Raw genomic sequence first — 24,487 nt, 5'->3', positions numbered from 1 at the left:
GTCTTTGGGAAAAAGAAGTCTTTCTCTGGGGGAAAAAAAAGTCTCTATGAAGCGTGTTATATAAGCAGTGCAGGCTTAAGGGGAGAAGGTTACGAAGACTTTTCCCATCACACTGCTCTGTAACATAGATACCATTTTTGTCTCCTATTTCCCGTATATATGTGATTGATATGTGTGGTGCCAGTATGCATCATTTTGCTTGCATGAATTGGAATCAATTGCCTATATTAAAATTCCAGTTGTACACATAGAATTTGAGTATGTATTTATGCCGTAGAAGATGGAAATTTGGGATCTACTAAGTGCTGTATTCCTTCCTTTTCTTCAGGGACAAGGCAAAACTATAGTTGTTTTGTTTAGCTACTGGAAGTAGGAATAATGTGTAATAGGTATATGCATGGTTTCCATATTTAGTATCTCTAGTCTTTGTGGCTCAGGGAATGTAACGTAAAGAGAACTAACATGCAACGTGCAGAAAGGAGTTAGATAGGGAAGTAACGAAAGAGCATGGCTGTCGTGGTTTAACCCCAGCCGGCAGCTCAGCACCACGCAGCCGCTTGCTCACTCTCCCCCAGTGGGATGGGGGAGAGAATCAGAAGGGTAAAAGGCAGAAAACTTGTGGGTTGAGATAAAGACAGTTTAACTGATAAAGCAAAAGCCACGCACACAAGCAAAGCAAAACAAGGAATTCATTCCCCACTTCCCATGGGCAGGCAGGTGTTCAGCCATCTCCAGGAAAGCAGGGCTTCATCACACGTAAACCCATTCAGAACCATTAGTACATCTCATTTCTTTGTTGCAGAAGTGGGTAGGAAAAATAAGAATGAGTGGAAAGATGAAATATAAGAATTATTATGTTTTGGTGTCCTTTCCCATGCCCCACCCCCAAAAGAAATTAAAAAGAGGACACAGCAAAGATATGGAGAAAACCAATTCCATTTCTAGAGAAATGTAGACCATTTTTAAGAAGAGGAAATGTTCTATAATATGTTTCTAGACTTCAAGAACTGTGGTGATCAGATGTCTTTATCTTTTTGTTTAGAAAAAGAATCACAAATAACCATCTTTCTGAGGTTGATTCTATTATATAAATAAATAAATCCTGAACACACAAAGTTAAATACAGATACATAAAATGCTCGGATTGTTTTTTGTTTTCATGATCTAATAAGAAACCATTTTTAATGAATGAAGCAATTGCCTTACTGTCACTGCTGGAAACATCATTATCTTTCTTTCTAATTAACACCTCTGCATTAATAAATCAAAAGTATTCTGCAGTGTAACTATCAAACCTCCCTTCCAATAACTCCTAGACACATGTAGTTAAAAGTAAATTTGAAACCTATCCTTCAATCAAGTATGTGATTTATTCCTCCAAAACAGATGTGGAACAATTTAAAAGGCAAAAAAAGGATTTTTCATTTTGTAAGTGATATGTGTAAACCTCTTTTGACTTTGTAATTTTTCTGCATAAAGTGTGATGAGATTAAAGGGCCACAAAGACATCCCTGGTCATTCCAAAATCCTATAAAAGTGTATCTTGTCAAGCATGCAAAATCAGTTATGCAGCATTCTTTTGGAAAATCACCAAAAGCAGCCACGCTAGCAGTAAAGGAATGTTTGCTTTCATTGCCAGCTGCCTCAGCAGTCTAAGGAACTCAATGGTGAAAAAAAGTAATCCTGGTGGTACAAATTTCAAACAGGAATGTAGGATCTCATTCCTCAGATATTCTGAATACAATAAAAGCAGAAGATGCCTTTTCTTTATTTGCCTGCCTGAAATTCCAGTGTTTTGAGAGACTATTGAGGAGCAAGCCCGTCTCTCAACTGTATGATGACTCGCTTGTCTCTCTCTGATATGGGTGATACATCATTGATCATCATTTCCTACCGGCATCCCCTTTCCCAAACATCCATTTGGTATTGTTGAGGCTAATGCCTTCTCCTCCCACCCTTTACCAGTCAGCAGCCTCTCAAGACTGCATCTGTGGATGGCCAGCTGATTCATTCTTCCAGTAGCTGATGAAATTGTCTTCACAGAACAGGAGTTAAGTGGTGGGAGATTGCTGTGAATGAGAGCATGTCCCCATCATGGTGCCACTGCCCATGTGCTGACCAGTGGACGGGGTGCTTCAAAAACACCAAATGTGGAGGTCAGTGGTCTGAATGTCTGAATTTTCATTGTCAACTGACTGAAAGGAGACCCTCTTCACACTAATATTAATTCTCCATTAAGGTTCCATTTGCTTTTCTAATTACTTCATATTGTCTCAGTCAGTAAATAATTCCTCCTTGTAGACACGCTCCTTTACAAACTGTTGAGATCTTTCTTTCCAATTCTATTATGTAGTAGACTGTATACAATAGCTTATACTGAAGCAGAAAACTGATCAGTTGATGTAGGTTTATAAAGAGCTCTGTATCATTTTATCTTCCACAAAAAGAGCTTTCCCACTGTCACTCGATAAATAGTCTTTAACAGTAACATAACCACGGGGTATCTCCAGTATGCGTTCTTTAGATAAAGTCCTCATTAGGTTAATGTAAGATCACTGGCTTTAGCCTGCATTTTATTTTATATAATGAGCTCCTTTTTATACAATAAAGCTTATGAAAGAAGAAATTGTTGGCTCATAGGGAAGAGATGGATGAATATAATAAGGCTTCTGTTGGAGGGATTTATGATGTATATTTAGCATTGCAGACAACATAGTAAATCACTGCCACAGCCAACGTGAAAGACACATTAGTTGCCATTTGTTTTTTACCAGCCTAAGTCCTTTTCAGTTGTCATTCTAGAGATTTATAAATCAGTCTCATTTCATGTTATTAAAAAGTCTATTACACATTATAATGCAGCTCTAAAACATGGCAAATTATTTCACTTTCATTGTTGTTGGTACCATTAATATCTCCTCCCTATTCTATGATTTTTGACCCAGATGGAAGAAGCACTGGTGCCAGTATTGTGAAAACAACACAGTAATTGGAAAAGCAGATAATATGTTTGTGAGAAACATAATAGTCATAAGTTTGCCCCAATTTCCTGGGATGTCTGTGTAAGGTGTTGTTATGTTCTTTGGTCAGATGCTGCTGTTAATCTTGAGACACAGAAAATAAATTATTCATTTGGAAATAGCTTAGAAGACCAGGTTCAGTGTTGTTGCGTGAGCTTTGTCCATAATGTGTACTATGGCAATATCTGTGTCAGAGGAACGCGTGCAACTGGATTTTTCTGTAGAAACTTCATAGGAGCATCTATAGGCACACTAGTTGAAACCAGTGTTCGCTCACAGGTATGCATGTCACAGAACATTTAATACTATTTTTACACTGCCCAGAACGATCAGATCCAAAGAACTGATTAAGATTTTAAATAGTGGAAAGGGTCGGATGAGAGTTAAAAACTCAAAGAAGGGAAATTATTACATTTGGGTGAATATTCATAACTCACATTTTTCAGTTTCAATGGCCTCTAGTAAGTAAATGTGGTACTTTAAAATGCTCCTTTGATCAAGAGAAAATGTGCCCATCAGAAGCAATTTTTATATCGTGGAAAAAAAATTAGAAAATTAATTAGGAGTGTTTTGGTTTGTTGTAATGTATGGCAACATCTTCCAGATTATCTCGGAGGGCTGTAATATCGTCATTGGTTTCAGTCAAGAGGAAGACAGGCTGTATGGGAAGAGGGGGTGTACTCAACTGGCATGAATGAAAACCAATAAATAAAATTTTCTTTTGTAGCTCTCAGAGGAGAAAATGGAGAGCACCATCACTACCAGGTTTGTGGGTTTTTTCGGTAGTAATTTGCTTGATCTCTTTCTGTTCATGTGGGATCTATTTCACTGGTGCGTGTGGATATATAGATGGCTGGCTAATAACAGACAGTTTCTATTATTTGTGTGTACTGTCTTAAATTCTTTTCCAGCCTGTGAACATGTTATGACTTATTTTCTTTAAACTATGACTCTTTGGAATGACTTTTTCCCCCCCCATCAGAGTGTTCCACTTGATTGTTTTACCCCCCTGAGTACGTTACTATCTGTTTTTCAAGATGCTTCTTGTGGATCATTTTAATCCCACCGTGTCTAACTATCTTGTGTGATGGTTGTATATATTAAACTGCTATAAATCTTACCTGAATAAGAACAACAGAACTGGTTTGTTAACAAACTTTTTAGCAGTGTGAGGATTGTTTTTGTAGCCCTGAAATATTTTGAAGTATTGCAGTTTGAGGGGAAAAAAGTGTTTTGTTTACTTGCTGTTTATTTTACATAGTATCTTGGTGTTTAACCTAGATAACCTCAGTGAGCCTGAATGGTGAGCCACTTTATTTTGTTTCATTATGTACAGGAATATAATATTTATAAATAATTAAACATGAGATCTTTATTCTTTTAACTTCCTTTTGAAAACCTCTATTTTATAAAGCTGGAGGAACTAAAGTGTAGCCTGTATTTATAGTTTTATAGTTATATGATCTATACGTACATACGCACAGATATATATGTGTGTGCGCGCGTGCACATTTACTGAACTGCGGCTTCCTTATGAAACGCTAAGTTCTTCTGGGCAACCGTCAGTACAAAGCGTGCTCAAGCATTCCCTGATCTGCCTTTTAATCCCACTCTTTTTTCCTTAGTCTATCTTCGTAGGAAAAAAAAAAAAATCTTTGTGAAATGACTGGCTAAGCTTTATACTGCACAAGAATCTTGTCACTGTGGTGAAGAAACTTGAGGGCAGCAGCTATTGTAAGAACAGATTTATTTGTCTGTTTTACTGTCACCTAGTAAAAAAAACTGCACTCCTGAAATGTGGATTGTTCCACAGTTGCTGATGCTTTCCTCTAGCAGTAGCAATCTGTATAACAGTATCTCTGCGGGCTTAAACATGTAGAATAGTCTGCAGCTTAGTGTAAACGCATAAGAGAGTTACTAATCTTCTGACCGCTAGCAGGACAAAAAATGGCAAGCATCTTTATCTGAGCTCTTCTTTCTACACCGGCTGTTCAGCGTTCAGAATATAATAGGTCCACTTGCCATCTATGGTGAAAGGGCCCCCGAGAAAGGCTCAACAAGCGTGTCTCCGTTTGTAGTCTGTTGCACTGGTTTTGTGCTTATACGGAATACTGGCAATAATTATCCAAGTGTAATGACAAAAGTGAAGGAGGAAAACTAGTAGTCGATCTTCAAATCTGAACACATGTTTTTTGCATTTACTTTTAGATTTCAAAAAATAGGCACAGACATGGTGATAGGCGCTTTGTGCGTGTTTGCAATATCATCATCAATAGCTTCCTTTTTACAGGAACAATGCCCTCTGAGGACCAAAATACCTCTTTATCTTGATTGCCTGAGGACAGAAACCTCCAGGATAAGCAAGATAATAGGAACTAAAATAGCTCCAAGTCCCATTAACTCTAGCCATCATAAAGCACAAGTAATGCACACTCAAACCAATCATTATTTATAATGAATTCTGAAAATATGATATAAAGCCTGAAGCTAAACTCAGATTAAAATCAATATGATGTCACATCAGTACTGATGTGTCTTTTGGAGTTGGCATGTGAAACAGAAAATTATTATAAAAGAATATATTCATTATAATCTCTGAACTTGTATTTAAAAAAAAAAAAACCCACCCTGATTCACAATTGTGGTTTAACCCCAGCCAGCAACTAAGCGCCACACACCAGCTTGCTTACGCCCCCTCCAGTGGGATGGGGGAGAACATCAGAAAGGTAAAAGTGAGAAAACTCATGGGTTGAGATAAAGACGGTTTAATAGGTAAAGCAAAAGCCGCACACACACACAAAGTAAACCAAGGAATTCATTCCCCACTTCCTGTGGGCAGGCAGGTGTTCAGCCGTCCCCAGGAAAGCAGGGCTCTGTCACGCTTAACGGGTACTTGGGAAGACAGATGCCATCGCTCTGAATGTCCCTCCCTCCTTCTTCCCCCAGCTTTATATGCTGAGCATGATGTCATATGGTATGGAATGTCCCTTTGGTCAGTTGGGGTCAGCTGTCCCGGCTGTGTCCCCTCCCAACTCCTTGTGCACCCCCAGCCTACTCACTGGTGGGGTGGGGTGAGAACAGAAAAGGCCTTGGCTCTGTGTAAGCACTGCTCAGCAGTAACGAAAACATCCCTGTGCCATCAACAATGTTGTTTTCAGCACTAGCCACTATACTAGTCAATTATCCATACTAGCTTCTGTGAAGAAAATTAATTCTATCCCAGTCACAACCAGCATGTTCTTCGCCCCTTGTTCCATACCATTTACGTCATGCTCAGGTACCACGCTATCCAACACATCCTCATTAACCCCCCCCCCCCAATCCTTTGATATAATATACAGCCATTATTCCCCTAGTCTATGGACCACCCCTGTGAAATGTCCACAAAATGTCCACTGAGTTCATTTAGTCCATGATAGTGGGTTCCGCCTGTTATGGTGGTGACTCAGGACAGAAGAGGTGGTGTGCTGTGTGGAGTTACTGGGCACCAAAGCCAGCTCAGGTTGGGTCACTGCTGCACTCACACTGCTTCTTGCAAGGCTTGTCCTCTACTGGTTCAGGTGGTTCCTGCTACAGGAATTCTTAGTCATATGGTTTAGTTTTAGGTAGTCCTGCAAAGAGTTGGACTCGATGATCCTTGTGGATCCCTTCCAACTTGAGATAGTCTATGATTCTGTGTTGATTACCCATGTTGTTAGGTTTCTTGCCTTCCATCCAAATAAGAAATCTTGACCATCCATGGGTTCCTGTAACAAACAAAAGGAAAAGAAGAGAAAACTTGTGTGTATCTTTCAGTAGCAGAGTTCAGAAAGCCCAGAGAAGTGACAATTTTCTATCCAAGACCCAGTAACCACCTACTTTTCCCCACTTACTATATGCATAGTCTTCAAGATGCTAAACTAAGACTTGGAGATGCAACTGTTTAGATTGGGATGTTCCTACTAGAATAATATTGTGCATATAAGATTTTTTTTCTTTATTAATTAGCTGATGCATATATGCATGGAAATTAAAATATAGTCATTACTTATAAAGAATAAGCTATTAATACAGCAATTACTTATGAATGGCATTGTCAAGTACACATAAAAAGCATTACCTCACTGGAAAACTATTTGTATAGCTTTTGATTAAAATACCATGACATTGTAAGTTTAAAACACTATTCATTTTACAATTTTATATGTAATGTACAGAATACTTGTGGCTCTTCTGTATAAACAAGACAGATCCAGAGAAAGGGATATTTATAAGCAGATAGAAGGGCATACAAACCAGAGAAATCATCAGCAATATGCTGACTGAAAGTTTTATAGATGACTTTTCAGGTCATTCTATAAGTTTATCATGTGCATATATAATGCAAAAATGGACTAGATGCATTAATGTGACACACATGTATCCATGCAATATTCTGTTTGATCTGATATAAAAATAACAGAGGAAAAAATAACTTGGAAAAAAAGTCCATTGTGGGTGGAGGAAAGCTTGTTACTGACCTCAGCGGGGCTGTAAACGCTACAGTTTTCCCTGTTCTATTCCAGCTGCATCCATCGAAAACTTAGTCTGTTGGAGTGGCTTATTGCCGCCCGCTGATAATACGTCGAGTACCTTACATCATGCCTTACGCTGCCTCGGTCGTTCCCTTTCTTGGCTAACCTATATTTGGTGTGCATCTGTTTTTCTGGCCTACAGCTCTTCAGATGTTCATAAATAACACAATAAACCAACACTAACCATGGTAAGTATTCTACTGGTAGTAAAAATGTGTATTTTTCTCATGGGGGGCAGAAAAAGTGATTTGACTTCTTTGTAGTCAGCTCCTGCTTGGAATAAATAAGGGTTATTTACAATGAAACGTAACTCCATTTATCAGTTCTGGACAAATAATCATCCTGAAACAAATTAAATATAGAAAATTTGGTTTGTACATCTAGTATAGGTTATGAAAATACAGTTTGAGGATTTTAGTGTGTGTTCAGTATGTACAGTTTAAGAGTATATGGGTTGTTAGCTGTGATTTGTTTCCTTTTGACAGCTGCTGGTTCTGTAAGGTAATCAGTGATATTTTATGTTCCAGCTATTAAAATTCCACTAAGCCATATTTGGGTGTTTTCCTTGCAAGATGGTTCCTGTAGGAGCCAGTTTTCATAGTATTGTATCAATGAAACCGTCATCTCTCTCTGAGAAATACACTGCATGCACTCAGGGCTGAAGCATAGTGCATAGCGGTAACATATCTGGTGCTTAGAGAAACAGAGGAGGAATGTAGCAGTATTTAATTTGTTGCATTTATTTATTTGTCGTATTTGTTACATTTCTCTTCTTTGGCAAATTCTGGTGTGTTTTCCTTTTAATTTAGAGTTTAACTGCACTGGTATGTGTTTACCAATACCATTTTCAAGAATCCTGATTTTACGGTTTTGCTCTGACAGAGGTTGTGCAAGGGGGAATTTAAAGGAAACGCATTTTAGAGCCATGCATACAAAAATTTTATGTTTTTACCAGTCATTCTGGAGAACAGCTAGTATTAATTTTGTGTCAAATATGCTCTCTGGATATTTTAGAAACTCAGAAAAAAGCAGGAGGAGGAAAAAAGCCATGCTTTTATGCCTAGGCCCAGTAATGAGTTTATAGGAGCAGCAGGATTGTTTATTTCAGGGTCAAGGATCTTCTGAATTGCCATTTAATTCAGCTACAGCTTTTTAATGAGCATAGCAAAAGTTGCATTGGTAATAAAGTTCATATACGGGCCAACAAACGCTCTTATGCTGATACCTAATATGAATCTCTGATCAGATTGTCAAAAGGCAAAAGCCTGTTTCCATCTCAATATCTGAATTTTGCATGTATCTTTTGCATGTGACTGAAGTCTTCCTTACACAGAGTTTGTGCAGTTTGCTGTAGAAATACTGAAATGTGGTGAAATACAGAATAAAGCTCCCCCCAAAAATGCGACAATATACAAGGTGGGTTTTTTCCTAAGCAGAGCGTTTGTAATTGAGTATTGGTTCTTTGAAATATTTATATCTTCAATTTTAGACTTATAAATGTGTATGCGTAGAATTGTACAGTAATGAAAATTAGAGCATGCCTGTGATGTGCTGGTTTTCTACACCATTTTTTAGGAAAATAATAAAATAATCGCTCTTGTCTTAGGCGTTATTAGAAGCCTAGGATTGCATATCCATGATCATGGCTGAGGAACGCGCAGTATACTTAAATCTTCTGTGAGTTGAATGTGCGTATGTATGTGCAAGCACATCTCTGACTCTGGGGAAACGCGTTGCTTCGTTAGTCACCAGTGTCTTCAGACAGGTGACGAGGGCTGAGCGAAGGTGTGCCTGCACATCTGGGGCAGCGGGGCAGCCCCAGGCACCGAGAGCCGTTTCTAGCCGTGCCACAGGCACCCGCGGACGGCTGGGGTCTGTTTCCTCAATGGAGAAAATGAAGAGCATCAGTTGGGTTATCCAAAAGGATCTTAAATTAGGAAGAGGGGAAAAAAGCCCAAATTAGATGATTCTAATAATCCCGCTGTACTTTAGAATCTGTGGTTATTCAGCCCTAAAGGATGCTCTCTGCTGCTGCAGAATAAAATGCGTGGGCCTTGCTAACGCTGTGGTGTCTTTTCCCAATCTGCTTAATAACTCTGGACATACGGCTTTGTATTGTTATTGATCAAAATTCACTGCTCACAAATGTGGGTATTTATTCCTGTATAGCAGCTTATTTTCGAAAATGTTCTAGCTTATTTGTCTCACTTTATTTGCAAAAAATTGTTGCAGCTGTTTGTATGTGTATATATACAGATATGTACAAAGAGCGTCTCTGACCAAGACTACAGTTTTAGGATTTGTATATACGTACCAAATTAACTGCTTTTACAGATGAACGTCAATTTCTTAAGTCCCCATTGATGAAGGATCTTCTTTGCTTTTACTTCTGAAAAGAGAATGCATTTTTTTTCTGCTCCGTATGTATACACAAAAGGGGCAAGAAAAGTCCAATCATATTTCTGGGGCTGTGAGTGTGGAAAGTCAAACAATGAATTTAGCCATTAAGCTTAATGTCCCTTAACCCTTACCCTCAGAAGTTTTGTTTTTTCTATTATACTGGTACTTGCTACTCTTTATGCCTTAGCTCAGGATTCAAAAGTTTGCATCTTCTTATCTCCTACCTGGGAGATACTTCCTCCACACCCCTTTTCCCCTGCAAGGAACTGGGGTGTGATATTGTCTTTTTTCTTGTGTGTGCACAAAGGGTTGAGATGAAAAGATTAGTGCCTGCGTTCCCTTCGGGAATTGGGAACTCTGGTCACTCACTTCTTAGTGGTTGATCACAAAGCTGTAGTTGAAGAGAGGATTAGTTTACTTCTCTCCAGATTTCACTGAGACCTGGAAGGCTATCTCTTCCTGCTATTTAGAAACAGAGAAAGCTGTTTTTCTGTTCTTAAATAATAAAAGTTCATTGCAGGCCCTTGAGGCATTTTCTCGTTTGCGAAAATCTTAACACTTTTTTTTTCTTTCTGTTGTCGTTTCTGGCGCATCCCATGCTAGGAACAGCCTAGTCAAAGGGAAAGCAAACGAGCGCTGGGACTGTAGCTCTTTCTCCTGCTCCACTGTGCACAAACATTTTGTGTCTTCTGGAAGTGATCCTGTGTGCGTTCATAGGCACAGGTCTTCGGGCTATTGGTACAGAGCTCCAGCCGCTTGCTCAACACTCTGCTAAATCATGCACTAGAGCAGTTTCTGGCAGGGCTGAGATTCTTTTCTAAAAATACTACACTTGTGGGTTAGCCAGTTTGCTCCTCTCAGGTCTCCTTGCCCTGTCTCAGCGGTGAACTTTGTCCCTTCCATGCACAGGTAAATTTTAATGGGATAATTGCTTGTTTTATTGTAATTAAAAAGAATTATATTTAATACACCAAGATATGCGTGAATTGTAATGAAAAGATGATTGGCTCATTCCTGTTCCTGTGAACTGGTTTGTTTTACAAAAGTGAAAACTTGAAAAAGTGAATTTACATTCCCTCTTTCTTTTTTTGCTAGTGTTTTATCATCTGCTTTTTATTTCTTGTTGATTTTCAATTCCTTACAATTCTTGACGAATATTATTTCCTGACAAGGATTCCTTTCTTCAATTTTTAGCTGAGGAAGGTAGCCTAGTATTGTAGGAATTTGAACTGGAAAAAAAAATTGACTAAGAGATGAAGAAAAGTGATTGAGTTTTCCACATGCATTAAATAGGGCCTGAGAAAACATAAATGCTTAAAATGTATACTATTATTGTAGCTTTGTTAAAGAGCGTTTGTGATCTATTAGCTGTGACAGACAGTGTCTATACACACTTGGACTGGATGATCGTTGTAGGTTCCCGTTGTAGGTCATATGTACAATACGCTGCAAACTTTAGTGCTGAATATCTTTCACGTACACATGGCTTACACAATGGAAACATACTTGGTGTGGTAGTCTTGAGTACCTGATACCTGTGTGACAGAGTTCTCCTATTTTATAAGTTTAGAATATCATTTTCATTGAAGATGAAAACACGCTTTTTTCTTTTTTTTTTTTTCCATTCAAAAGATTATAGAAGACTGTGTGGGTATGAAATGACTTGATTGAAGAACTGAAGCTTTGTCAATATTGTCCAAGTGAAGACCAATATATTTTCTCTCATTTAAACTTCTGTCCTCATTGTCACTGGAAATTACTTTTCTGCAATTGTTCCTGGTTTAATTTTGGATAATTTCTAGTTCACCATTCAGTCAGGCAGCCCAGCTTTAGAAATAATGGCAGTTATGATGTCACCCTGCTCCTCTGTTTGTTGTATTATGTAAAATCTGTGCTCTGTATCAGACTATCATGCTTTATCTTGTCTGCAGCTGGTTTTCATCACTGATTAAATCATAAGTTTTATTTCAAATATAAATCACTACAATTAGAAGAGGGGAAAAAAAGACCCTTGCCTATAAAGAATTATAAATAAATACTAAGATGAATGGGTTAGCAACTGAAAAGTTCTCTTTCAAATTCACACTTAAAGGCAGTAGAAACAGGAGGACGTTAGTTCCATCCTCTTCTGTGAGCATTTGTAAATCTATATGTCAAAAACCATAAGGAATTTGTGATCCACCTTTGGAAACAGAGCAAGACATAACTTAGTACCACCTATTATAGATGATGGAGAATGATGATAAGATGCATTTACTTCTTGGTGGCTTTGTGTAGTGGTTTTTTTGTTTGGTTGGTTGGTTTGGGGTGTTTTTTTGTCTATATTCTGGCATAGTCATTTCCATTATTGAGTAATTTACAATGCCCACTACAGATTCTCCCCAGTCTTAGAGGACTTTTCTTCATTATTTTTGGGGAATATCCATTTTACCCTTCTTTAGAACTAATGTCCAAGTCTATTATCTATAGTCACCTAGCATAGAGAAGGTTCTCCTGAGGTAAATGCAGAGCACTTAAGTTAGGCTTATGCTCTGAATTGCTTTCTGGAGCAGTCCATTTCCATACTTTTAGCCAGATATGCACAAGGATGTAATATAAAAAAATGCGTAAGATTAGTGTGTGCTGAGGCTTTGCAACGTGTTGCATTTGCTATTTAAAAAAAAAAAAAATCACTTCATTTGTAGCTTACTGTTAAGTATGACTTTAGACAATGAAAGTTGTATGAAAGTTGTTGCATGTAGCTTGGCACCCTAAAAAGTTGTTACAAGAGAAGAAATCAAACAGTACTGAAACTAAAGTGTTTGTTTGTGTGCACATTTTCCTTAACAAAACATCCAGTCTAAGTCTGAGAGAAATGCAGGGAATGGATTTAAAAAAAAAAAAAAAAGAAGGGGGGGGAGAATAGGAAAAAAGAAAAGAAAAAGTTGCACAGTAGTCAGGTAATGATTTTTCATCTATGCACTTGCATTACACTTTGCTTCAACACAATTGAAAATGATTCAGTGAGTGAAGCTGCTAAGAATGAAGTGGATGTTTCCCAGTGCCAGTCAACAGAAAAATGATAAAAATGTTGCAGAACTGAATGCTAGTGTGCAGAACTAGAAAGTGAAGTGAAATGGCACTGTACTTTGTATCCAGCTCAGCTAATCTCCTAACATATTTTAAATATTTACATATTTTTAAGAAGTTCAATGAAAATAAAATGTTGAAGTCCAGAATAGATCAGTGTTTTATTCTATCAAACCATGTAACTCCAAGAAATTAGTGAATTATTTTTTATACAGACATCACTGCAAGCATCTTACTGTGTATCTGATATCATAGCAGCATCATCTGCTCTTTCAAAGGAATTTTTATTAACTTACATACTTCTAAAGTCTCAGGTCTTATTTGAACTAAGTTGTCTAAATGTCATGTAAAAAACTGAAGTATAAGGCATAGTGTTATTATAGGGGGAAATAATTTGGAGATCATTACACAAGTGAACATTATGGCACTTCATTAAGGTATGTTAAATGGTCACAATAAATTAATCTCTTGTAATATTGGAAAAGAGAAGGGATGGTTTCTAACTTTCTGCAGAATTAGTTGAGTAGTAGTTTTGTGGCTTATGGTGTTTCTTTTGCCCACTCTGCTTCAGCTGTCCTCCGAAGGACTGCTTCTGCACTGATACGTATCAGAAATGGCCAACACAAACTGGTTATCACCCTCTTGAGCCATTAAAAAGGTCCAGCATTGGGCAAGGACAATAATATAATTTCATATGATAAGCTCAGTTAGTTTTGTTTACCTTTTGTGTTATTTCTCTTCCTTCAGGGTTAGCCATGGTAGCACCGCTATCCCTTCTGTTAGCAACAATATTTGGAAATCAGTAAAAAATTCCTCAGTTGGCAGCAGTTTCTCTTGCCACATAGATTTCATATTCTTTGTGCCTTTCCAAACTCTTACATCCACCTGGAAGCAGTGAGAAAAGAGAAGTCAAAGGGTAGTAAGTTCTCCCGAGGTAGACTTCTCAAGAGCCCTGCGATTAGTTCCCACCTTTGCAGCTCCAGGGTACAATTACACAGTGAAAAAGTGGAGGTGGAGAGAGGGTTATCTGGGTAAAATATTAAAGACTTTTAAAATCTCACTTCAAATAAATTAAGAGTTTTGATTAGGCTCGCTGAGATACACACTTGTATTTGGGACGCTCCACGTGTTTAGGTACATGCATAAACATCAATAAAATCATCTGAAAGAACATAGAGGATTCTGATGCTAAAGTAGTGAGGTGAGATTAAAAACTAAGAAAGGAATTTTAACATTGTTGACAAAAATGAATTGTAAGCTTGTAGTGTCCTGTTAAGGATATACTGCTTTCTTCAGAATGACTTCAAAGGCAAAGCTTTTTTACAGGTTTCCCAGAAAATCTTATTCCAGGTGGTGCTAATTGGTATCAAAGGGTGGTATATTAATTAAGGAGAATTTCCAGCGGACCTATACAAACCAGACAATCTTGAATGACAGAAGATACTAGTTTTAGTATCTTTTGGCCTAGTGGTAGCAACCCCTGTTATGTCAGAATTATTGACACCAGATGAAATTTGGTATTATTTTACAGGAGGGGAAAAAAATGATGCTTTCTTACTCTAAAAACACTTGCTGTTGTCTTTGCTAATTTTGAATGAGTGAGAAAGGATTGCAATAACAACATGTGGGTGAACAGGTAGTTAAAACTATATTTAGGAATGTAGGCATGAAATGTTAATAAATTTGAGTATCCATCATATTTAAAACAGTTGTATTAAGTGTCTTAACAGTGGGAAATTTTGTTCAATAGAGAGCAGGAATATAAATAGTACAAAAAAGTTTTTAACTGCTGGGTGTACTGGAGAGTTTTTGAACTCTCATTTGATTTTTCAATCTGCTTTGCATGGCTTTTGTGATGTTGAAATTGGAAAATGCTGGAATTGGAGTGTTATTTCTGAAAATAAATAGGACAAAAATCTTTGTGTTATATGTGTGGTTTTGCTGTGGAAGCTCTCCAGAGCTCCGCTGGTTTTCTTGTATAATGTTATTCTTTGCATATTTTTACAGAGAGAAAGCTAACTCTTTCTTCTTTTGGGCTTTGTACTGTTTTCCCTGTGTTTCCCTATAAGTCTTTGATGCATATTTGCAACACAGATAATGATTCTCTTCATCCTCTCCAGATATCTAAGCTTGAGTTCCCTTGTTGTCCCATTCCCATGTTGCGCTTAGTAGCTTTTCCTCTTACCTTCTTTGTCTGCCATCGAGAAAACTATGTTCCCTACGCCTCTGTCTTCTGAACCGGATTTCCCTCTTCTAGGTCAAACGCAGCCACACAAAAGTGTGTATTTTAACTTCTGCTCAGCAGCGTGCTCAGCCCATAATTACAGTCTGTACTCCACACTGTGCACTTATGAGCTACAATTGGCTTTATGCTATTAAGGAAGAGATTTTGACAGACATAGGACTTGTTAAGATGTATAGGAAAAGAAAGAGAAGGGCTGAAAAATTGAGTTGTATGTGAAAGAATGCTGTAGGAAGCACTGGGACATGGAGAGGAAGGAAAACCCCAGGCGATCCTGAGGGGATGGTAAAAATTGCAGTGCTGTGGAGCTGTGCTTTTGGGCATTACTGGCTTTTACAGTGAGAACTGTTCTTGTGAACAGTTGTCAGTTATGGTAATTGTACATGAGCAGATAGTCCCAAAGAGTCAATGTTATTCTGACAGTATGCAACAGTCAACAGTTAAATGTGAGCGACTTCCAAGTAAAGATGTCTCAGCCACCTTGATTGCATGGCCACAGCCACTTCTAACTCGCTTTTGTACAGGGGAAAAAAGGTAATTAAGGCACGTGAAAGGCAAAAGATTAAAATTTTTATATTTACTGTATTTCTATTTCCCTTTCTGTGTAGAAAATAGAGAAGTTAGAAGAATCTTTTTTCTCTCTCTCTCTTTTTTTTTTTTTTTTTTTTAAAGAAGATAAGCCTGTTTGGCTTTTTTCAAAGAGATACGTGAGGACAGAAAACAAATTTTTGGGCAAAGGTGACATTTTAATAGAGATAAATCTAGAGTTGTTCCTGCTGTTGGAGTCTGATCCTCTTGGATGCAAGCACTTGTAAAAGTAGCTCTGCTGGTAGCTGTGAGTGAGGAACCTCGTTGCTTTAAAAAGATGGCTGCTGCATACAGATTTATCCTCTCTTGTAGGATTTGGAGGGGTATGCCAATGTATAGCTGTTGAGGGCATTCAGCTTATCGACACAGAGAGAGTTTGGGGATGTGGACTCAGATTTTTCTTAAGATTGAAAAAGAGGAGAAGGAAAAGGCAGGGAATAAAGTAGAAAGCGAAAAGAACGTGGAAAAGAGACAGCAGAAACCCACGGTTTATAGATATTGTTCAAGAGTCAGCTCAAGTTGGCAGGTAGACCCTCTGTACAGTTCAGACTTATCAGGGCATAATTTAAGTTCACAGAAATGAACAGTCAAAAACTATCCCTACAGGCATCAGGCCCAGAGATGAGACGGTGAGGTGGGCGGTCACGATGCTACAATTTTGCCCTCACGGTATATCTTTTGGATTGTGCGGTCTTCTGTGTGGTTAGTTGATGAAAAGAGGCAACGGCTGGAACAGCTCAGATTCTTGCTACCTTCTATGTTAAATTGCAACTTATACATATAATACTTGGCTTTTGAGCATTAATTTCAAGTCCCATATACTTTTCACTGTCATTCTGGATTTTTTGGTCTTAATATAATCTTTCTGTTGTTAACCGTTGTAGAACTTTAAAATAAACAACCCAAGTAAAAAGTGTCCTAGAATAGGTGTCTTAGAGTGTTTAGTGTCCTGGAATAGCTTAAAATGTAGGCTGCTGTTTAACAGGACTTCAAAACTTGAAGTATAGCTTCCTAGTAGCTATAGTTTCAATATTACACTAAAATTGTTTTAACCACCAACCAAAAATACACCTAATAGGCATAAATCAGGAGGCAAGCAATACTCTGTTATTAGTTTGGTTCTTTGTGTCAATATGGCTTCATAGTTCACGTGGTCTTCCATGAGTTCAGTTTAAGAACATTTTGCATTGGAATTACATTTAAAAAGGTTTGGTCATTTTCAGCTTGATTAATACAGTTTAATACTAATACAATATTTAAGATGTACAAAGAAATGTGTGGGCATTAAATATTCATCAAGACATGTCTGAGATTGACAGCATTTATGCTATTTGTGTAATATATACGGACACCTAATTAGAACAAAGGATTGAATGTTCCCAGGCACCCAGAATTTGTGCCACATAACATAAGCATTAGAATTTAGGACCTCTTTGTCTGCACAGCGCAGTATGGTTTATTTTGAGAAGTATACTGAAGTGTATTTCTGAACAGGAAAATAGTCCTTTCCGCCTCCAACTACCTTTAGAACATTTTAATCCATGGGTATGTTCAGGGTGTTTACTGGTAGAGTGCTGATTCCTGCAGATTTTTAGTTCCTTTTCACATTCTGTATGTCTTTTACTGTTATCTGTTTCTCTCTTTCTTTTTTTACGGTTTGCCACTCTTTAATCACCTAGGAAACCAAACATTGATATCTTTCCTCCATTACAACATATTCCTCTCCTATCTTTGTTCAAGAGATAAAAAGGTGTCGCATAGCTTGCTTTTGCTCCTAGTTCGCTCCAAGCAAGGCATGTCCCTTCTGATAGGCAGGTTTCCAGGTCCCCTTCTAAATGTAAACACAAACTGAAAACAGCATTGCAACTTTCTCCCGTCCTCCCTCCCTCCGTACCCAGGATGACTTCATAACTGATAGTCTAGGAGAATTAAAACCTTCATTAGCAGTACTAAAGGGAATGACAGCACACTAGTATCTGTTGCCTTTTATAAACTATCCTCCAGGGGTTTTGCGAAGTCTCATTGTATGCAGAGTTCAGCTATCGTTCTGTTATCAGAGATGCGGCTTTTGGCAACAGACGGGAGACATCCGTGCACACGCTGAACTCTTTCATTCTGCCTATTTATGCTGAAAGTGTATGGTTCCTCTCCGTACGTGAAAAGATGTAAGCTATTGTGTGAACACTCATCAATCAAACTAGACTTGCTACTGCGTAGACTGTTCTATTTTGCCTTAGAGACAAGTTTATCTTAGTACACAAACATAGTCCCATGAAAGCGCTCTTAGGACCTAGCTATTGAGTTCATGTTTCTACAGCAATATCAACATTTTTTTTCCTTTTTTCATCATTTTGAAATTCCTTCTACTTCATCTTCCTTATGCTGCCTGGACACACTGCAGCTGATAAGATGCACCGTTTTCTTAGCAGTTGCAGGAAGTCTTCAGGAGAAGCTGGCTGGAGAGATATTACTTCATTTAACATCACTTTTGCAAGAGCGTATGAAAATTTTAGCCACGTAAAGACAAGGATAACAGGCAAAGAACGCATTCTTTTTACCTTGCCCTGTAAAAGTGGGGAGAAACTCTTATAATGAGTGCAAATTTTGTCTGATTTGGAAAAAAAAAACCCTCCCAAAAACCACACAAAACCCCACAACCCACCCCACAACAATGAAGGAGTCTAAAATAACTTCAAATTTTATTTCTACCATAGATTTTTTCCTATAAATACTATTCTTTCAAGCTTTAGAACAATACAAACGGGGAAAACAATATTCAAATACAAGCCACCTGAAACCATGAGATATTTCTGTACATGAGTTTCATCTGATGCTTTCCAGACTTGGTCAGTGCCAGCGAGAGGTAAACAATACAGCTGCTAAAATGGAGTGTCAAACTATGACTGATTCTCAATCCTGCTATGCAGCCTCTTCACAATAGTAGTTGTGAGTCAAGATTCTGGGCATGGTGTAAAATACCTCTCCATCAAAAATGGGTAAGAATTTCAGTGGAAGAGGCTTGGAGCTGCATTCAGTTCCAGATCTTTGTTATATATGCTAATGTCATGACGTATAGTCCGTTTAATTTTTGTGGCTAGTGGCTCACGGTAGCTTTTTTCACAAACAAGCGCTGCATAGTTCATAGCCCTTCAGAATTTTTTGCCGTTGATCCGGACTACAAGAAATAAAAGTACGAAAATGCTGGGTAAACAGATGACAGCAGTGTGTGAAATGGGGGGGTGAGGAGAATATGATTATGGGAATTATGATTATGGGGTTTTCCATCATGGGAATGTTCCCTCGGTGCTCCACAAGCAGAGCTACTATGGTTTCCAAGCTGCACTTACCTGTGCAGCTGCCATAGGAAGCGGTATTATTGGCAGCAGGGGTTATCAGGTGTGATGCGCTGTGTGACGGTCCCCAGGCGGCAGGGAGGGGGGCTCTGCCAGAGGCCCAAGATCTGCCTAGGACTGCAAATGCCAATGCCAACCTGTAGGAAAAACAAAGGTTTCACTTGCTGAATAGCTGGTGTGTGCATGTGTATACAAAAGATCTAGCCTGCAGCATGTACTGCCAGTGGGGAAAAATAACTGGTCTTCTGAAAGAGGCCATCTCTTTGTTATTATGTTTTGGATCAAATTCCATATGGATTTGAAATCCTAAATATGATTTTTGCTAATTTATGGAGGCACACTGAACAAACTCGTGTCTCCAGCTCATTTAACCTTCTACAGGCTTTTGTAAATGAATTTATTAAATATGACATGGTGTCTAAATGCTTTTTAAACATTTTTAAAAGTCATGGCAGTAGCAAATATGTTTAAAAAAGTGAGAATGAGAAATCAAGTTCTCCAAAGTTAGGAAATGACAGAATTTAAATTCGGTGCAACCTGAATTTTAACACTTTAAAGTGCACGCAGAAACTGTTTAATGTCTGAGACTTTCAGATTCAGTCCTGCAGTCCTGGTAGCGCTGATTCCTAGCAGCTTACGTTCTTCTCTGTGAGTGTCTGAGGGTGGTGACGGAGGCTTTCAAGTGACCCCCAGCAATAATTTTAAATGTACTTTACATATATTTTCTTTCATTATATTATTGCAGACATTTTTTAAAAAGAACACCTGCTCCATCTTGTGAGTAGGTATTTATTAAATTTTTTGTCTTATACAGCTATGACTCGGGGCCAAAAATAGCAGACTATTGTTCATTTAAAATTACAAAATACAGCATAAAACATATGCAGAAGAGGATCAAGCACTGGCAACATCAGCTCTCCTGTTTCCTGAATTTTCAGTGTTTGATTTCCAAATTTAATGGTCTTTTAATATAGATACTTTTTTAGAAATCTAATATCCTGGTGGAGATGTTAGGTGAAAAATGTCTCTGGTGTATGTGTATTACCTCATATTGTGAAATAAGACGTGGATTCTATTTCTAGCCTTGACACGAAGTCTGTGTAAACACTTGGTCAGATCAATAAGGCTGTCTCTGATTTTTGGTCTGAAAAAGGAATACTGCTATCTGGTCATCCCTTTTAAATACTTTAGATTTTTATATTTTTTTAAATACATCTAGGTGAAAATATAAGCTCTTAATATTTGAATTGAGGTATGATCTGCTTCATGGGAATAAATTGAAGAATCCGATATGATGATAACTTTTTCAGAGGTTTCCTGGGAGGCTTATTTTGGTTAGTTCCCTCTTCTAGCTGTTGTGTTCTGTGAGGGCATTGTGTAGATGTGTGGTTTCCTTTCAGAGAGGAGAAAATTGGCCAAATGAGATTAAATTAATGGCTTTCCTTCATCTAGTTGCAGTCTTTGCATGAGAGTTGATTGATGTTTTGCCATTTTCACATCTCGTTATGGTCCTTGTCATTTGAATGAATTGTCAGCATTTTAATGTCTTGAATAGTCTGTAATAGCACAGGTACTCCCACCTTGGTTATACACTGAATTTTGATGGACCTATCCATTTTATCTTTCTTCAGTTTGTAACTTTACTATCTACTAGAGAAGTGAAATATGTGACCAATCAAACCTCAAAATGTTTGAAACAAAGCAATGACTTAATCTCACAGGTGTTTCATACATGGTGTGAGGTGCTATACCCCAGCCCTGTTTTAAATGACACTGGGAAGACTTACATGAACGCATTTATCTGCTAGTTTTGTTTTGGTTTTTAGCTAGCCCGGTTTAAACTAGTGCCTTCGCACTGAGGTGAGACCGTCCTCCGACTGTGTGCTCTTCTGCTTGTCTGTCCCTGGCATAAAGGAGGTCAAAATGAGAAGTGAGAGTCTGGAAGAAGAGCCATCATGGCCACTCAGTGATGGAAGAAGGGTTACTGGGGCAAAAGGGGAGGTAGTGGGAGCTGGCAGTGTCGGTGATGCACGCTGGAGCTGGATTGTGTGGTCTGTGTGTAGGAGAGGGAGGAGGAACAAAGGAAAAATCAGGGAAAAAGAGAAAGGAGAGAATGTGAGTGGAAGAAAGATTAAAATTTTTCCTTCCTTGCAACCTTGAGACGAATCCTGCTTAACTGCTTTTCTCTTCTTATCAGCCGATTTTACTCCTCTGTTTTGCTTCCCTTTCCCCCTCCTCTTCCCCTTTCCCCTCTGGAGGGGGGGTAAAAAAGAAAAGAAAAATTAAAAAAGCATAGGGGAAAAAGCAATGGAGTGTAATTTTCTTCATTGGCTCCGGGACTGTGTAGATTGCTTCCCCTTTCATGTGTTGTGGAGTGCTCGGTAATGTTCTGGCATTGCCCACCTGTCTGCATTTTTGATCTTGTCAGTAGTTGTGATGAGATAAAACTGGGAAGAGAGGGTGACATATATGACTGGTTTGAATTCTGTCTGTAACTCATCATGGTTCTTGTATGTGCAAATATATTTTGTGTAAATTGGAACATATCATGGGAAGAAGTTGGCAGACAGAACTCAACGTGCACAGAATCTGGTCTGATCATTAAAGCAGTTCGGTGTTAGAGACCGCTCACGTATTCCAAGAATTAAACATTTCTGAATCTGTGGCCTGGCTTTTTATTATCAGAACATTAATTTTTTTTTTACGCATAAGCATTCTCATTCTCTTTTTGGTACATCTTGTGCAGGTTTTTGGGTGCTTTTTTTATCAGCACAGTGCGAGTTGAAAATGCTATTGAATCTGAATGGTAGCGTATTAGGCTTAGCTGAAGCAGACAGCTACAAAAGACATTAGGCGATGGAGACTCGAGCCTGAAATATTAAATGAAGTGTGCATCTTTAATCTTCAAAGGTATGTTTTTAAGGTGAAGACAAACTTTGGAACATAGGACAGTAGAAAATACACCATTTAGTTTAATAATCTATAATTAGCGGGAAAATGACGTTCACCTAGCAGGTTCAGCTTTTTCAGAAAATGAATCAACAAAGTGAACAAGTCAGAGATAATTATTTTTCATTATGTCCCTATTTCCATTGTTTTCACTCTGGATCTGTGTAGGCTCGCACTGTGGCTCTGCCCTACTTTAGCAGTCAGGTGGTTGATTTTTTTTTTTTTCTTCCACGTCTTTGATTACACCACCATAAAAATGAAAGGAGCTTCATCAGATTTTAGTTTTGGTCTGGGTACTTTTCCTAGCTCTCGAGCCTGAATGAATATTTAAGCAACTCATAATGCAACAATTGTTATTCCGAGGGAAAAATAAAAAGCAATACTCTACTGAGCATCACAGTAGCCTGATGAAAAGGTAATGGCACCTCTGCAGAATAGAATAAAATCAAATCCTAATTGTTTTGGTCAATTTGACTTGCCAGCAAGTCATGCTTTAATCTCCGCATAAATTAGAAGTCTTTTCTCTGTTCAAATTCCTGTGGGGTTGCTGTCTTTGGCTTCTGTCTACTTAATTCAGCTCAGCTAGTGAATGCTTTTGGATAATGTCATGATATTTCCATTAAAGAATTCAAAGTTGGTGAGAAGAAAGGTGTCAAACTGCTATTATTCAATCGAGATGAGTTTCAGTGATAAGCCTTTGGTTTGGCAGATTCCTCAAGCACTGTAAAGGACATCAGTGGATAAACTGAGGGGCAGGATCCAAGGGCAAAGCTGCTTGCCCAGTGTACGTGCGGTCAGGGTAAACTCTAATTCAGGTGGCAGCAAATGAAGCTCCGGTGCTGGTGGCCGATGAAGCAGCAGCGTGTGCCAGTGATTGCGCTGGCTTTTGGGACGGAGTTTGGCACAGAAGGGACAGGAGGAGGATTAATTTTATTTTTATTTTTAATTTTAATTTAATTTTTTGATTTATTTCTTTCTGAAAGCAGGTTAGGTCATGGGATAAGTGCCGATTCATGAAGTTACGGTCTCAGTCTGCTCTTGGTTAAGCGTGTCCTGCTTTTCCCTTTTTTCTACTCCTAAGTATGGTGTATAAAAACATTCTCTGCAGTAAGGCTGCTAAATATTGAGTCTAGCCCCCACCTTACTGAGAGACTAATTCTCTCGACAGAGCACTGCTGTTTTGTTTTTCTCCTTATGGAATGATATGCTAGCATGAGGAAGGTCACTATATTGCCAAAACAGGCTTGATAATTGCCATCATTTTGGGACGGTGGAATGTCATTAAAATAAAAAAGATTACATCCCTCAAATACTTGTAGAGTTGTGTAGTTGAAACAGGTGCTCTCAAGTACAGACCAGAAGAAATAATGTACAACAATCTGAGGTGCAGATTAATTGGTTTGCTCAGTGTAAAGGGTGCAAAGACTTCAGTATGTTAATAAAAAGAAAAATTGGGGAGAGCCTTTTAAAAGTATTTCTAACCGCCTTTTGTAAAAGCCCTACTGAATACATGTGTAGGCACCCTAGAGTTCACACCAATCTTGCTATTTATCAATCCGTTTGGATGACCTTGAGATGCTATCATCCTGACTCCAATCAGCTAGATTCTTGGGAGAGTGGGGGGGAAGAGCTGGAGGGGATGCAGTGGAAAATGCATAAGTAAGAAGAAAAAAATAAGAAAAATGTTCTTTTCTGGAGAGCTTGAGTTATAAGATTAGATTATAGCTAGCAGAATCAAGGGCACATAGGCATGGCACATGATGATTATGATTTATGGGAGCATTAAAAAGGAAGAAAATCAATATATATTCTAAAAGTTCTGTTTTGCTCAGATTAATCTAAACCCCCTCCTTGGGCTCATGATGACAGAGGAAGGCTGTGTTGATAAGAACTTTTCCTTTTTTTCCCCAACAATAGTTTCAGTAACTGTTAATGTACAAATCCAACTTTAGAAAATGCCTTTCATTTTAAAAAATAAAAGCCAGTAGGTACAATTTGCAATAAATTTAAGGTCAAATGTGACATTAGATAGGCATCTGCTACTAATAAACAAAGTGGTAATGCAGTATATGAAGATTCTATTACCAGGATACAAAACCAAAAGATTAATCTCTCCATAAAAATATATTCTCCCCTTCAGCTTTTTCTGCCAGTTTTCTTTGTTCGGATGCCTGTAGCAAAGTGGTGCATTTAGCTGAAGATCTATACTGCTTTTACTTTTATAATTTAGTGCATCATAGATCCAATCAGATGTTTGTAGCCAGTTAAACAATATATCATCCTTTTTTTGTCTAATGAATGCTATCTGTTGAT

General features: G+C 38.2%; 1 long non-coding RNA gene across 1 annotated transcript in view; it reads left to right on the top strand.

The window, feature by feature from the left end:
* The first annotated feature begins 7,685 nt into the window (after nucleotides 1–7,685).
* The window catches only part of LOC129206202 (uncharacterized), a 34,261-nt gene continuing 17,459 nt past the window's right edge, over nucleotides 7,686–24,487 (top strand). The window contains exon 1 of the long non-coding RNA XR_008577043.1: nucleotides 7,686–7,761. This is a non-coding gene — a long non-coding RNA (uncharacterized LOC129206202). The remainder of the gene's footprint in view (nucleotides 7,762–24,487) is intronic.

The sequence above is a fragment of the Grus americana genome, chromosome 4 (assembly GCF_028858705.1).
Source record: "Grus americana isolate bGruAme1 chromosome 4, bGruAme1.mat, whole genome shotgun sequence".
In the NCBI taxonomy this organism is placed as follows: Eukaryota; Metazoa; Chordata; class Aves; order Gruiformes; family Gruidae; genus Grus; species Grus americana.
This window is presented reverse-complemented; position numbering and strand designations above follow the sequence as displayed.